At 50.1% G+C, this 12,708-nt stretch overlaps 1 long non-coding RNA gene and 1 pseudogene across 4 annotated transcripts in view; both read right to left on the reverse strand.

Annotated features, from left to right (window-relative positions):
• Window positions 1-9,141, reverse strand: part of LOC102760247 — an 18,673-nt gene extending 9,532 nt beyond the window's left edge. Inside the window, exons 1-2 of one of the 4 annotated variants that reach the window (XR_001513859.1) lie at window positions 8,739-9,141; window positions 7,114-7,182 (exon numbers count right to left, since the gene is read on the reverse strand). This is a non-coding gene — a long non-coding RNA (uncharacterized LOC102760247). The remainder of the gene's footprint in view (window positions 1-7,113; window positions 7,183-8,738) is intronic. The other 3 variants (XR_001513858.1, XR_001513860.1, XR_435675.2) reach the window with 3 other exon arrangements.
• A 1,780-nt stretch (window positions 9,142-10,921) lies between these two features.
• On the reverse strand, window positions 10,922-11,360 carry LOC102768148 (annotated as a pseudogene).
• Between the last annotated feature and the right edge of the window lie 1,348 nt (window positions 11,361-12,708).

A 12,708-nucleotide genomic window follows, 5' to 3' on the forward strand; every position in this document is an offset into this window, starting at 1 on the left:
TGTGGGGTGTGAGGGGGGGGGGGCGAGGAGGGGAGTTCAAGGGAGAAGGGAGCCTCACCCAGTGCTTGGTTATCTGATTATCTGGAGGCTTCCTGGAGGCATTTGCAAAGTGGGTTCTGAGGGCTCCATGCATCGGAAGCACCTGGAAGCTCATTAAACATGTGATGCCTGGGCCCACTGTTGACCCTGGAGCCTTGAGGTGGGACCTGAGGCATCTGAATTTTTAATAATGACCACAAATGATTCCAATGGACACAGAAAACTGAGACAGACTGAATTTGGGGGAGAAAATTTCCTGTAAGTCTAGAGGTCTTAGCACAGTGGTTCTCAATCAGGGATTATTTTGAACTCCAAAGGACATATGGCAATGTCTGGAGATAATTTTGGTTGGCATACCTTGCGGTGGAGGGGGGACGAGTGCTACAGGCATCCTGTGGGTAGAGGCCAGAGGTGCTGCCAAGCATCCTACAATGCACAGGACAGTCCAGCCCCTACAACAATGAATTATTTAGCCCAAAATGTCAGTAGTGCCAATGTCAAGAAACCCTGCTTAACAAGAGTTGAAGTCTTCCAAATGAAAAGGCACAAATGATTTTTAATCTTCTCTCTTAATTTTACTTTCCAAAATTTCTCCAATAAGCATAGGATCCTTTTCATTGAAAACATAGTATGCACCAAGCATTTCATGCACATTTTATCAGTTTCTCCTAAAAAATCTTTTCAGTCATTTATCCAACAAATATCTATTAAGCACTTATTATGCATTTAATTTTAAACTGTTCAAGATATGGGGTGCACCCTGGGGAATACAGTAGACAAGAATCATCTCCTTAATGGGGTTGGAGGAGATGTACAAACGCCCTGAGACAGGAAAGAAAAACTAGTGTGGGGAGGGGTGAGTGAAGTGAAACTGGGTTGGATATGTAGAGATACAGAAACAAGGTTAGGTAGGCCTCAGTCCATGGACATTTTGGATTTTATGAGTTTTGTTATAAATGCATAGAAAGCTGTAATAGTTTAAGAGAGGGACCTGGTCCAATCTGTTTTATAAGATCATCCCTGGACTCTGGGTAAAGAATGGGTACGGGACCCAGAGTGGAGGACAAAGAGAAGTGAACAGGCTTTTACAGACCTGGAGAGATGATGGTGTTGTGGTGGAGATGAAAATTTGAGATTCCGTTAGAGGTGGCAAGAACTGGATTTCTGATGTGTTGGGAGGGATGGGAGGAAAGACACAAAGGAGTGACTCCAGGACTTGGGCGTGAATAATGGAGAAGGGGATGAGGTGATGGAATGTGACAATTAATGTAGATATTATTATTAATATTCTCTTTTTAAAATGTATTTTTATTTATTTCAGAGAGGAAGGGAGAGGGAGAGAGATAGAAACATTGATGATGAGAGAGAATCATCATCGATCAGCTGCCTCCTGCACGCCTCACACTGGAGATCTGGCCCCAAACCCAGGCATATGCCATGACCAGGAATGGAACCGTGACCTCCTGGTTCATAGGTCGATGCTCAACCACTGAGCCACACTGGCCGGTCTTAATATTCACTTTTTAAGGCTAAGGAAGGGAAGTGAATTGTTCTGCTTTACAAAACTAATAAGTGGACTCAAATTTAGTTGTATCTAACTCCAAAGATCATCTTTTCCCAGTCTTCCGGACCCACACATTAATTTTTATAATAGTAATATGAAATATTAAGATATTAAATATCCCTGAATGCAAACGAGGGATTCCACAGGGAGCCAGCACAAAACCTGGGACCCTCCTTAAAGGCACCTGGACATTGCAACCGGGTGTGAGGAATATAAATTTCGTAGATGGTGGAACTGCAGCGCGGTACCGCCGTGGGAAACCGGTTTTAAAATCTTGCGTTCTTATAGGCGCCGTGGCCAGGTGTTGGTGTGTGACAGGAGGGAATTTAGCTTGATCCTAACTAAACCAAGTGAGCTGTGTTGAGCTGTCTTCCGCGGAGTTGGGAGAGTTGTCCGTCTGGGCCTGTGATTGGTGGGATTGTAATGCAACTTTCGCTGTGATTGGTGAAGCTCGTGTGGTTATTTAAAAGTTTCTGAGCGCCAGTTCTTGTGTTGGCCACTAGGAGGAGCCCAAGACGCTCAAAGCGCGGCGCTGCGGTGCCTCTGGGCTGCCTTCTGATGGACGCCCTTCGGCTTTGCGCGGCGTCCCAGGGCAACTGGGAGACACGTGGCCACGCTTCTTTGCACAGCCTCTACGGCCCCTTCCTCTGGCTCTCAGCCCCGCAGAGGACATTGGCTGACCGAGGGGTGGGGCCGCGAGTTCGCGAAGGTTTGTGAAGGCTCAGATCCAAATTACAAAATTGTGGAGTCTTGTCAGGTGAGACTCAGCAGCTGCTCTCCCTCTGCAGCCCCTTCTGCTTGCTTCTGGGCCCTTCTCTCAAGTTTATCAGCCTCCATGGCGCCCTTTAAGATCCTGAAAGGACTTTTACACAGTAGTATCACACTGCAGCTTAGAACTGTCCCTTGAGGATAAAGGCCACTAGCTCAGAGACCACCCTATGCAGAAATAATCCCTACAGTCCCCAGGCGCTATCACATCCAGCATTTGAAATTCGTCTCTTTTTTAATCGCTTGCATACTATTTCCACTGTGCCTCCCCACCGTAATGGAGCTCTGTGGAGGAGGGAATAGGATGGCCAGATCCAATACAGAACACCCAGTTACATTTGAACTTGAGGATAAACAACAAAGAGTTTGAAGTATAAGAGTGCCCCGGTGTTATTTGGTACATAATTATACTAAAATAATTATTCATCGTTTATTTGAAATTCAAATTTAATTGGGCATCCTGTTTCTTTATTTGCTCAAACATCCACAACAGTGCACATGGAAGGGGCTGGATAAATGTTGGAAGATTAGATGGACAAATTCCTTCCTTCCTTCATTTATTCATCGAACCCATTATATTAAGTTCCAGTTAGGTTCTGGGAATGTAAGGGTCAAAGAGGAAGAGGCAGACAAATAACCAGTGACCACCACTGGATTACACTCCGATGACGATGACGTAAAGCACTGGGGACTGTGGGAGCACGAGGAGGAGTGGGCCCTGCCCAAGCCAGCAGGACTGCCCGGAGGAAGATGGCTAAGATGGGACTTAGAGGATGAGAATTTGAAGAAAGAGGTGTGACCGCTGCTCTGGGCAGAAGGCCTGGCATGTGTAAAGGCCAGAGACCAGGCTGTGGGATTTTGAAAACTGCAAGTGGCTGGGCTGGGGGCAGCTGTGCAGTGTAGATGGGGCTCAGAAAGAGGTGAGGAGACTCACATTCACTGGGCATCAGTACTCACCAGTCAGTGATTGTGCCCATTGTATGGATGAGGACATGGAAAGTCAGAGAAGTGAAGTCTCTGGCCTAGGGCTACAGTCTGCGCTGAAAAAGCTTAGCTTCACACTCAGGCCTGGCAGGCTCTGAGGCCTGCACTCTTGTAGAAAAGCCTCTGGGTTGAGCATTCTCACCCCAATTGGAGAATGAGGAAACTAAGGCCCAGAAAGGTGACAGGGTCCTCCCTGTGAATATGGCTCCGTCTGGCGTAGCAGGAGAACACTGAGGAAGCCTGAGACGTATGGTGTATCTCACACACTCTCCAGAGGGACAGCAGAGGGGCTGGGGCAGGACCCAGGAGTCCAGGCCACTGTCTCCCATTCCTGTTTGGGTTGGGCCTCTAGAACCCCCTTGCTCACTCTGTGGCTAATTCCTTGCATGGGTCCTGGGTGGGTCTGCAGTTTCTATGGGACCACCTCCCACCATCCCTGAAATCTCATTGTGACCAGTATTAAGACATTAAGTCTGTCCAGCAGCCCTTATGGGTCTTGGGTGCCAGGGTGGCAGTGGGAGCTCCCTCAAGGATGAAGCGGTTGCCCACTGTGTGGGACCCCATAGCACCAGGAGGACGATGTCAGACTGGGGCCAGGGCTTCCCCCGGGACCCACCAGGTATGGTCCCAACTCCACATCTAACTGGAGAGGAGGATGGGGATGGGAGAGGGACACAGGACCAAGGGGAGGAGTCCAGATTTGCAGCAGGGTAGAGACCTTGTACTCCTAGCCCCACCCCAGGAAAGCCCAGGGCCCAGATGGGCTCACCCCATTCTAATCAAGGCAGCATTCAGATTTCCTCAACAAGGTAAGGAGAGCCTCACAGAGCTTTTAAGAGTGCTTCAAAACTAACTAAAGACCAGCTACCCAATCTTCTTCATTTTTGCTTTGGGGAAATTGAGGCACAGAGTGAGAAAGTGACTTGTCCAGGGTTAGTGAGTTCAAGTTAGCAGTTCAAGAATCCCGGGGGAGCCCTGGGGTAGCCTGAGCAGAAAACATTTGCTCAAAATGTCCCCTCTGCCTTGAATTCCAAATCCCCCTCCTTGACTTGTAGGAATAGGGCCCCCTCCGTCTACTTTGCCCTGGGCCTGTTCCATCAGCCCTACTTTCCTCCCCTCCCTGCCTCCCCGCTACTGCCCTCCCCTGCCACCAGCACAGCCTGAGGCTGGCAGAGTTCCCGGGAGGCTCCACTCTGCTGGAGGCCACGACCACCAGGCCTGAATTGTCCCATCCAGGGACCATCCCCTCACTGGGTTACCATCTGGATGACTTTATAAACATTTCTCTTTCCTGCTTTAGCCCCTCTGTGACTTTGGTGCCCAGACACAGTGGAGGCCCCGACGGTCCAACCCCAGCCCCCCACCCTCCCACCCGTATTCATTAGGCAGGACATAAGGCTGCTAGGAACCAATGTCAAAAATTGGGACAAACAACCACCCCCTGCCAGGCCTGCCCTGGAGAAGTATAGGCTCCTGGAAGCCCACAGTGGGGCAGGGGGACCAACACCTTCTCTGGAGCCGGGCAGAGAGAGCTCAGACACCATTGACTCAGCAGTCTGAGCCTCAGTTTCCTCAGGTGTGAAGGGAGCAAGAACCCTTCCTCAAAGCTTGCTCACAAATGCTATGGAAAAATCTGCAAGCTCCACTGTTAAATGAGCAAGAAAGGTACAGAACAGTGTAAGGGGCATGGATGATGACAGATGACCTTATATGCTGCCTCAAGAAAACTTGGAGGATACACAGGAAAGTAAGAGAAGTGGGTTACCTATGTGAAGAGGGGAGTGGACTGGTGGACAGGACACAGGGGAGGGAGCAAGACTTCTCAAAGTGCATCTTTTATATTGTTTTGATTTGGGGACCATCCGAAGGTAGTGCCGATTAAAAAATAAATTTTAAAATGTTAACAAATTAGGTAAACTATCAAATCATCATCATCACACGTACCTCATTAGGATGACAGGTGTGCAGTGAAGATGGAGACCCATGCACTAGGAGTTGCTTAAAGGAACAGGGAAAGTCTAACTCCGAGTCTCTGAATTCCTGTGCCCTTTATTTTCAGTCAGTCTCATTTTGCCAGTAGCAAAATAATGGCCATGGATACTGTCAGGCTTCCTGGAAGGCCTGGATCAGGAGCTTCCCACTTGCTGGCCACAGTGCCAGGCACTGTCTGAATATCCTCTCACTGATTGGCATCCTGACTCTATGAGGAAGCTGTTGTCATTCCCACTTTGCAGATGGGCAAAATGAGACTCACTGAAGGTGCAACTAGTATGTTGTAGAACTTGAATGCACAACTAGGCCTTTTCTGCTCCAAATTTCAAGTCCTTCTACAGCGGGTCTCAATCTTGGCTGCATATCAGAATCACCTGAAAGCTTAAACAAATACTGATACCTCGAACCCACCCACCCCTACTACCAAGATTTGATCATTGGTCTGTGATGGAGCTTGGACGTCAGTATTTTTTAAAGGCCCTAGGCAATTCTAATTCACTATCAGGGTTGCATCTCTGCTTTATGCTAGACAACTTTTCAAATGGGAAACCAAGACCAGGGAGGGAAATAACCTTGCCCAAGGTCACATAGTGGCTGGAAACAGAGCCGGGGCAGGGCTGATACGGAGCCTTTGTGAAAATAATAAAAGGTGTCCCCCCCCTCCCTCTGGGCAGGCAAATCTCCATGGGTACTTGGCTTGGTAAGTGGCACAAGGGCTGGATTTCCACCTCCATTTGCCGCCTTAGCCAGAGAACCTTCGTTCAGTGAGCAACCTGTACCCTATATGCAGTGGCCCTGCTCTGAGTCTCAGGATTCCCAAACGCCACACTTCAGCCATCTCCTGGAGCCCTTTAGAATAAGGGTGCAGGGAGACCAAGGGTAGTTTCGGGGATGTGGGTTCATCCCTCACCCCGAGAGCAGGGCCTGAGCCAGGCAGGGGCTCCCCATCATCCTTTAGGCCCCACAGAGGCTGGGCAGGCCCTATCTAACTCCCAAGGTCACTTCTGCAGATAAAGTCAGGATCATAACCAGGAGAGAGAAACATAAACAGGATAGCAACAGCCTCAGCCCAGAAGTCACAAGCCACCTGGCAGGAGACAGCCTGTGGGGAGGCCCCGCCCACACAGATCCAAGTCCTCCTGGCTTCCTTCCTGATCATTTTCCAGACCACATTCTCTACCCTGTGTCTCCCACAATGCCCTGCTCTCTGGCCACAGCAGCTTCCGTGCCCGCCCCCATCACCTACTGTGTTCTCCACTTCTAGTCATTTTCTCTGCCCAGTATGCCTCCTTCTCCAGGAATCCATCCCCAACCACTCCAGCATAGAGACTTGTCTTTCTTCTCCCGCCTTCCAGCCCTCAAAGCCCATGCCATGCATAAAGCCCACCTGTGTCTTGGGATGGAGCTTATCTTATCCTCATACTGGACACTTGTCATTGAGCACCTACTGTGTACCAGCCCCGGAGGGTAGGGTGGCCTTGGAGCTAGGAACACAGACTCTGGAGCCAGACTGTTCGGGTTGGAACTCCAGCTCTTGTTTCTTATAAGCGGTAAGAGGTTGGCATATGACTCAACCTTTCTGTGCCTCAGGTCTGGGTGATAAAAACATTTCCTACCTCACAGAGTGGCTATGAAGATTAATGAGCCTCCCCCCACCCCCCCCAAAAAAGCTTTATGAACATTGGCATGATTATCATTGCCTACGTCTCAGTCCATTTTATCCTCACAACAACCCAAGGAGTTAGGGATTGTTATTCCCAATCTACAGGTGAGAAAATGGAGGCACAGAGGGATTGTCAGCGTAGGGCTCTGCATCTTTCTCTATGGCCTGATGCCTGCAGAGAGAGGACGTGGCTAAATGAGTTAGAACTTGGAGCCCCTGGTTTCAGCTCATGGCTGTTCCTTGAGGACTCACAGGACACAAAGCCAGGTGAGTTCCCTGATTTAGGCCTTCTGCCTAAGGCGCCAGGTTGCCCAAGGTCACATAGTGGCTGGAAACAGAGCCGGGGCAGGGCTGACATGGAGCCTTTGTGGAAATAATAAAAGGTGCCCTCTGGGCAGGCAAATCCCCATGGGCACTTGGCTTGGTAAGTGGCACAAGGGCGCCACTTTGCTCTCAGGCGCCACTCTGACCCCAGCCAGCCCCGGGAGGGAGGGGAGAATGGTGGAAGAGGGTGTTTAAGTGCCATTTGTTCACTAATATCCAGAATACATCACTGAGTCCCAGAGAGAGCCCCTGTCTTCCCTATCCTACCCAGGGTGACCTGTTGCTTCCACCCTCTGGCCTCCAGCTCCCCATCTGCACAGTGACTGAGGGGATGAGTCTAGACCAGCAGTCTTCCAGTTCTTGTTATCCATACCTGGCTCAACCTTTCAAATGAATTATTGAGGACCAGCACACCTGAGAGGCAGGCACTGGGTGAAGCAGGACCTGTGCACACACTCCCTTAGCTCCTGGGAACCTCAGAACCCACTTTGAAAGGCCCCAGGCCACCTCCTCCTACAGGCTCTCCTGGCTCTGACACTGCAGGATTCTCGAATCCCAAGCTCAAAAGCTGCCGCTTCACATGGAAAGCTTCCCCCCAGCTGCCTTTATCTCTCTTTGGTAACAGAGCAAATTTGCTCAGGACCCAGAACAGGGGGAACAAGCAAACTGTTGACTCTTAAGCAAAACCTCCCCTTTGGAGGGCAGGCAGAGGATGTGCGTGGGGAGGCCAGTGGCCTCTTGCATAACCTGGGCGGCCTCCTGCCCACCCAGATCTTTTCAGGGTTAGGGGTGAAGCAAACCGCAAACTCATGCCCAGTTAATTTTTTAAGGCAAAATCAACAGGCTCAGCAATGATTAGCAGGCAGGTAAGTTCGTCTTAATTGTGCTGAGGACAGGGAGGAAGGAGGCTCCTGGAGGCCCAAGGATGGGGCTCAGTTATCAGTTAACCACATGAATGTTGTTTCCTTCCAAACCCACTGGCCTTCAGCCCCAAGCTCCCTCATCTTCCTCTCATGGCAGCCTAGTGGCCATCCGTCACTGAGTGAACACACACCGCCATCCCGGGTCTGCAAGCGGTAGCCCCTCGAGGGCTGTGATGGATAAAAGGGGTCCTCCCAGAGCTTGTGGTCGTCTTGTTAAGGCAAAGCTCCCCCACTACCGCTGCGTGGCCTTGAGTATGTTTCTTCCACCCTGTGGGGCTTAGCGAGTGGCCGGGTCTGTAGCTCAACCTGCAACCACTCCCCTGGGGCTCAGTGTCCTCATCCACCAAATGTCCCGAACTTCTGCGAGGTCATAATTAGATTAAGTCCACGTGGCCTGTACCCCGGGGGGAGGAGGATGGTATGAGCAGTGTTTTAGGAGTCTAGGGGACAGAAAAGATGCCCAGAACAGGAAGGTGCCTACCTGGTATCTGCTGTCGGTGCCAACAAGCATCAGATCCCAGCTCCAGGAAGAGGGCTCCTCTCAGGTGCGAGGCAAGGGTCCCTGTGGGGTGGGATGGAGCTGCAGGAATGGCCTGACAGACCCCCTGGGGCAGGACCTCTTCCTCCCAGACCTTGGGAACTGCCAAAGGAAGCAGCCCTGGGCCTGCTGGCTGCCTGGACTGGAGTTTGGTCAGTGGTTGGGGACCTATATTGTGAGAAACTTAGGACTTTGTCCACAAACTGGAATTTGAAATTTCAAAGGGGCAAAACTGAAGGGCCCTACCCCGGAGTAGAGATGGCTCTTGGCTTCTTTCCCCCACGACTTTTGTTCTTTGTCTTGATAAGTCCCCAGTTCCCGCACCACAGCGGTGGGCGGGGAGAAGAAACAGGAGATAGCAGGTGGTGAGTACCCAGGGGACGCAAAGGTGCCAGGCGGCCCGGGGAGCCGGGCTCTGGAGGATGCCCCTGAACCTGCACATGCCGGGGACAGGCTCCTTCGCTTCTCAGGTCTCTGGGCTCCTGGCAGGACCCGGACAGTGGACCCGCCAGCCCAGTGCACCAGAATTCTGAGGTTATTTTGTGGGGCCCCAGGACAGAAGCAGCCTGTAGGGGTTGAAGCCCTCAGCTCCGGAGTCATCCTAGAGCTCAGATCACGTCCCCTCTTGTCATGACCTGTATGGCCTTAGGCAAGTCACATCACCTCTCAGCGTCTCTGTTTTGTCATCTGTAAAGGGAGAACAGGGAAAAGTTCTCAGCTCTGGGTCTAGCACAGACTCTCTGGAAACATTAGCCATTATTATAATTTAAAAGAAAAATACGTGGCTCACAGTGGCAGCTCCCTTAGCCACTGGCCACACCAGATGCCTGAGCACCCTGCCCACAGCTGGGTCTCAACAATCCTTCCCCAACACCCGGCTACCCAGGGCAACACCAAAAGCCACCCCTCCTTTCCTTCCCGAGGCCTTAGTTTCTCCATCTGCAACATGGAGCTGTCCTCTGGGTGAGCTCTGAGGGCCTTTGCTATTTATTCCTGGGGAGATGTTGCATGTTGAGCGGGGGTCTGATGGCCCAAGGGGGCGGGGCAGAGGTAAAGAGGGCTGCTGAGGAGCATTTGAGATCTTGATCCCTGGCATAGGTCAGTAGTTTGGCTCAAATAAGCTCTTATAAAAATTTTAATAAAAGAAGGGCTGCTGAGTTGATGGTGTGGAGGCCAGGGTTTATTTAGGGCTGGGCATGCCATCGCTAGGAGCTCTTCTGTGCAAGGGTCCTGATTATGTGACGAGTGGGTCAAGAGTCAACCACCAATGACAGCAATTGCTACTGTTGCACTATATGCCTACACTTGGCCATTACAGCCCAACTGTCACTGTGAAGAACATGTCAACCCATTTATTTAATGCCAGACTAAGGCTGAGTGAGGTGGAACCTGCGGTCACAAAGTTTGGGAAGCTGGCAGTGCCTGGATGTTGACCCAGGTCTTTCTGATTTCAAGATCTGTGGTTGATTCTATGGGTTGGGGTTTGGATGGGGCCTGGAGGTGGGATGAACAACCTTATAGTAGTGTCTCATTTAATTGTCACAGGAAACTACAAATGAGGCCCATTTTACAGAAGGAGAAACCAAGGCTTCAAAATAATAACTTGCCTGAGACCACAGAGCCAGTAGATCTTATAGGTGGCGGGTTGTTTAGATGAGGAACAAGTATCTAGAATACATTGTTTGGCATCAGCTAAGGGTGGGGTAAATCATGTATGTAATAGGTTATGTAAGTTATATAGTTCAGGAGTGGGTAGATTTACTTTTTGGGTACGTTGTGATGGGTAGGATATGTCTGGGGTATGAAATAGGTTTTAGGAATGTACCTCATAGACAGTAGGTCATATGTTGTACATTTGGTAGAGTGTGTATGTCATGGTTTGTATACTTAGCTGCTTGTCATGTGCAGGCTGTCTACCTGGTCGTTCTTGTATGCAACCGGTCATGTAAGTGGCATGACATGGCTCACCCTAGTTGATCATAGACCTTATTGGATTCAATCTAAGAAGTCATCTATAGAGAGTGAAAGATTGTTATATTTGTTACCAATTAAACTCTGACATGCCAGCAATCACAGTCCGCTTTTGGAAATGTGGAACGTACCTCTTTTTTGTGTGTGTGACAGTTTCATAACTTATTCAACAAACAGCAGTTAGTTGTCATCCACATTAACTGTAGATTTTTGAAAGTGGTGACAGGTACATAAGTGACCAAGGTACACAGCTGACTCTTGACCCACTGGTCACACTGGCAACCAAGGTATTCATCCTCATTGCATTTTCTGGACAAACGTACCCGGATACGAGATGGGGCATTCCTTATTCCTTTGGCCCAGACAGCTTTGTTCAGCCTGGCCTCAATGCACACATCTGGAGTCCCCGTCTCCTTCATGGCAAATTTCCAGGTCTCCTTGAGTGCCCAAGGGGCACGCCTCTTGAACCCCACGCGATGGATGCGCTTGTGGACGTTGATAGTGTACTCCCTGCTCACCACCTCGTTGATGGCGGAGCGGCCCTTCTTCTTCTCGCCACCCTTCTTTGCGGGAGCCATCGTGCCTGGCAAGTTGGAAAGACTGGAATGTTCCTCTATGTGTAGCATGTATTGCTAGATTATGAAAGGAGTAGCTGTGTGTGTCTTGTCACAGGTGCCAGACAGGTGGCAGGACCTGGAGTCAGCCCTTGGAGACACCCCCCCAGAGCTGCCCCTCCTTCCCCTTTGTGCTTATCCCTTAGTCAGGTCTCCAGCCCAGCTCAGCACCGCCCCCAAGGCCACTGGAGTCAGGATCAGATGTCCCTGCGGGGGTGTGTGTGTGGGGGGGGGAACGACACAGACCCACCAGTAGTTGAAATCTTCTTCTTCAGGCCTTATGGAATCTCAAAGTGTGGGATGTGGCGGGGAGCACTCTCTCTCCCTCCCTTGGGTTCTTATCCTGATATAACAAATGGGCCAGGATCTGCTCCCCATTCTACAGAGAGGGAAATTGAGACCTTGAGAGAGATGTGATTTAAACAAGTTATCTGAATGGTGACAGAGCTAATTCCTAAACTCAGGTCTCTCGACCACAAATCCAGCCTCTCTTCTCCTTCTGAACAATTGCTCTCCCCACCTCCCACCCCAGTTATCTCAGCTCTGGGAGAACAAAGCTATGCAGGGCAGAGAGAAGGCTTTTAATAATTGAAAGAATATGAAGAGGGTGCCTCCACACCCCCCTCAAACATACACTGCCTCTCCCACTGATTTGCCTACGCATTAATTCATCCATCTATTTACTCATTTACTCATTAGTTCACTAATTTACCCACTCATTAATTTACTCATTCACACATCAATTCACCCTGTCTGTAATCACTCACTCTTTTTTTTTTCTTTTTATTGATTTCAGAGAGAGGAAAAGAGAGATAGAAATATCAATGATGAAAGAGAATCATTGGTAGCTGCCTCCTGCATGGCCCCTACTGGGGATTGATCCTGAAACCCAGGCACCTGCCCTGACTTGAAATGGAACCATGACCTCCTGGTTCATGGGAAGATGCTCAACCACTGAGCCACACTGGCTGGGCAAATTCACTCATTCACCCACCCACTCATTACTTCACTCACCAATTCACCACTCTCACTAATTGTCTCTCTCACTAATTCACCCACTCTCACTAATTGTCTCTCTCACGAATTCACCTACTCTTGCTTACTGTTTTAACAAACCCTGCCACCTTAGTCCTTTCAGCTGAAAGAGGACAGGCTCCCAGGCCACCAAGCCTCGATCCTTCTACCTCTGCCCCGTGATTTCTACCTTTCACTTTGCAACCTTACCTCTCCAGCTAGACTGGGAGCTCATGGAAGTGTCTGTGGAGAGGGCAATGAGGACTGGAGGTATGAGGGGAAATGGATGAGCCATGAGCTGAAGGCAGACAGGA

The sequence above is a fragment of the Myotis davidii genome, unplaced genomic scaffold (genome assembly GCF_000327345.1).
Source record: "Myotis davidii unplaced genomic scaffold, ASM32734v1 scaffold199, whole genome shotgun sequence".
Taxonomy (NCBI): domain Eukaryota; kingdom Metazoa; phylum Chordata; class Mammalia; order Chiroptera; family Vespertilionidae; genus Myotis; species Myotis davidii.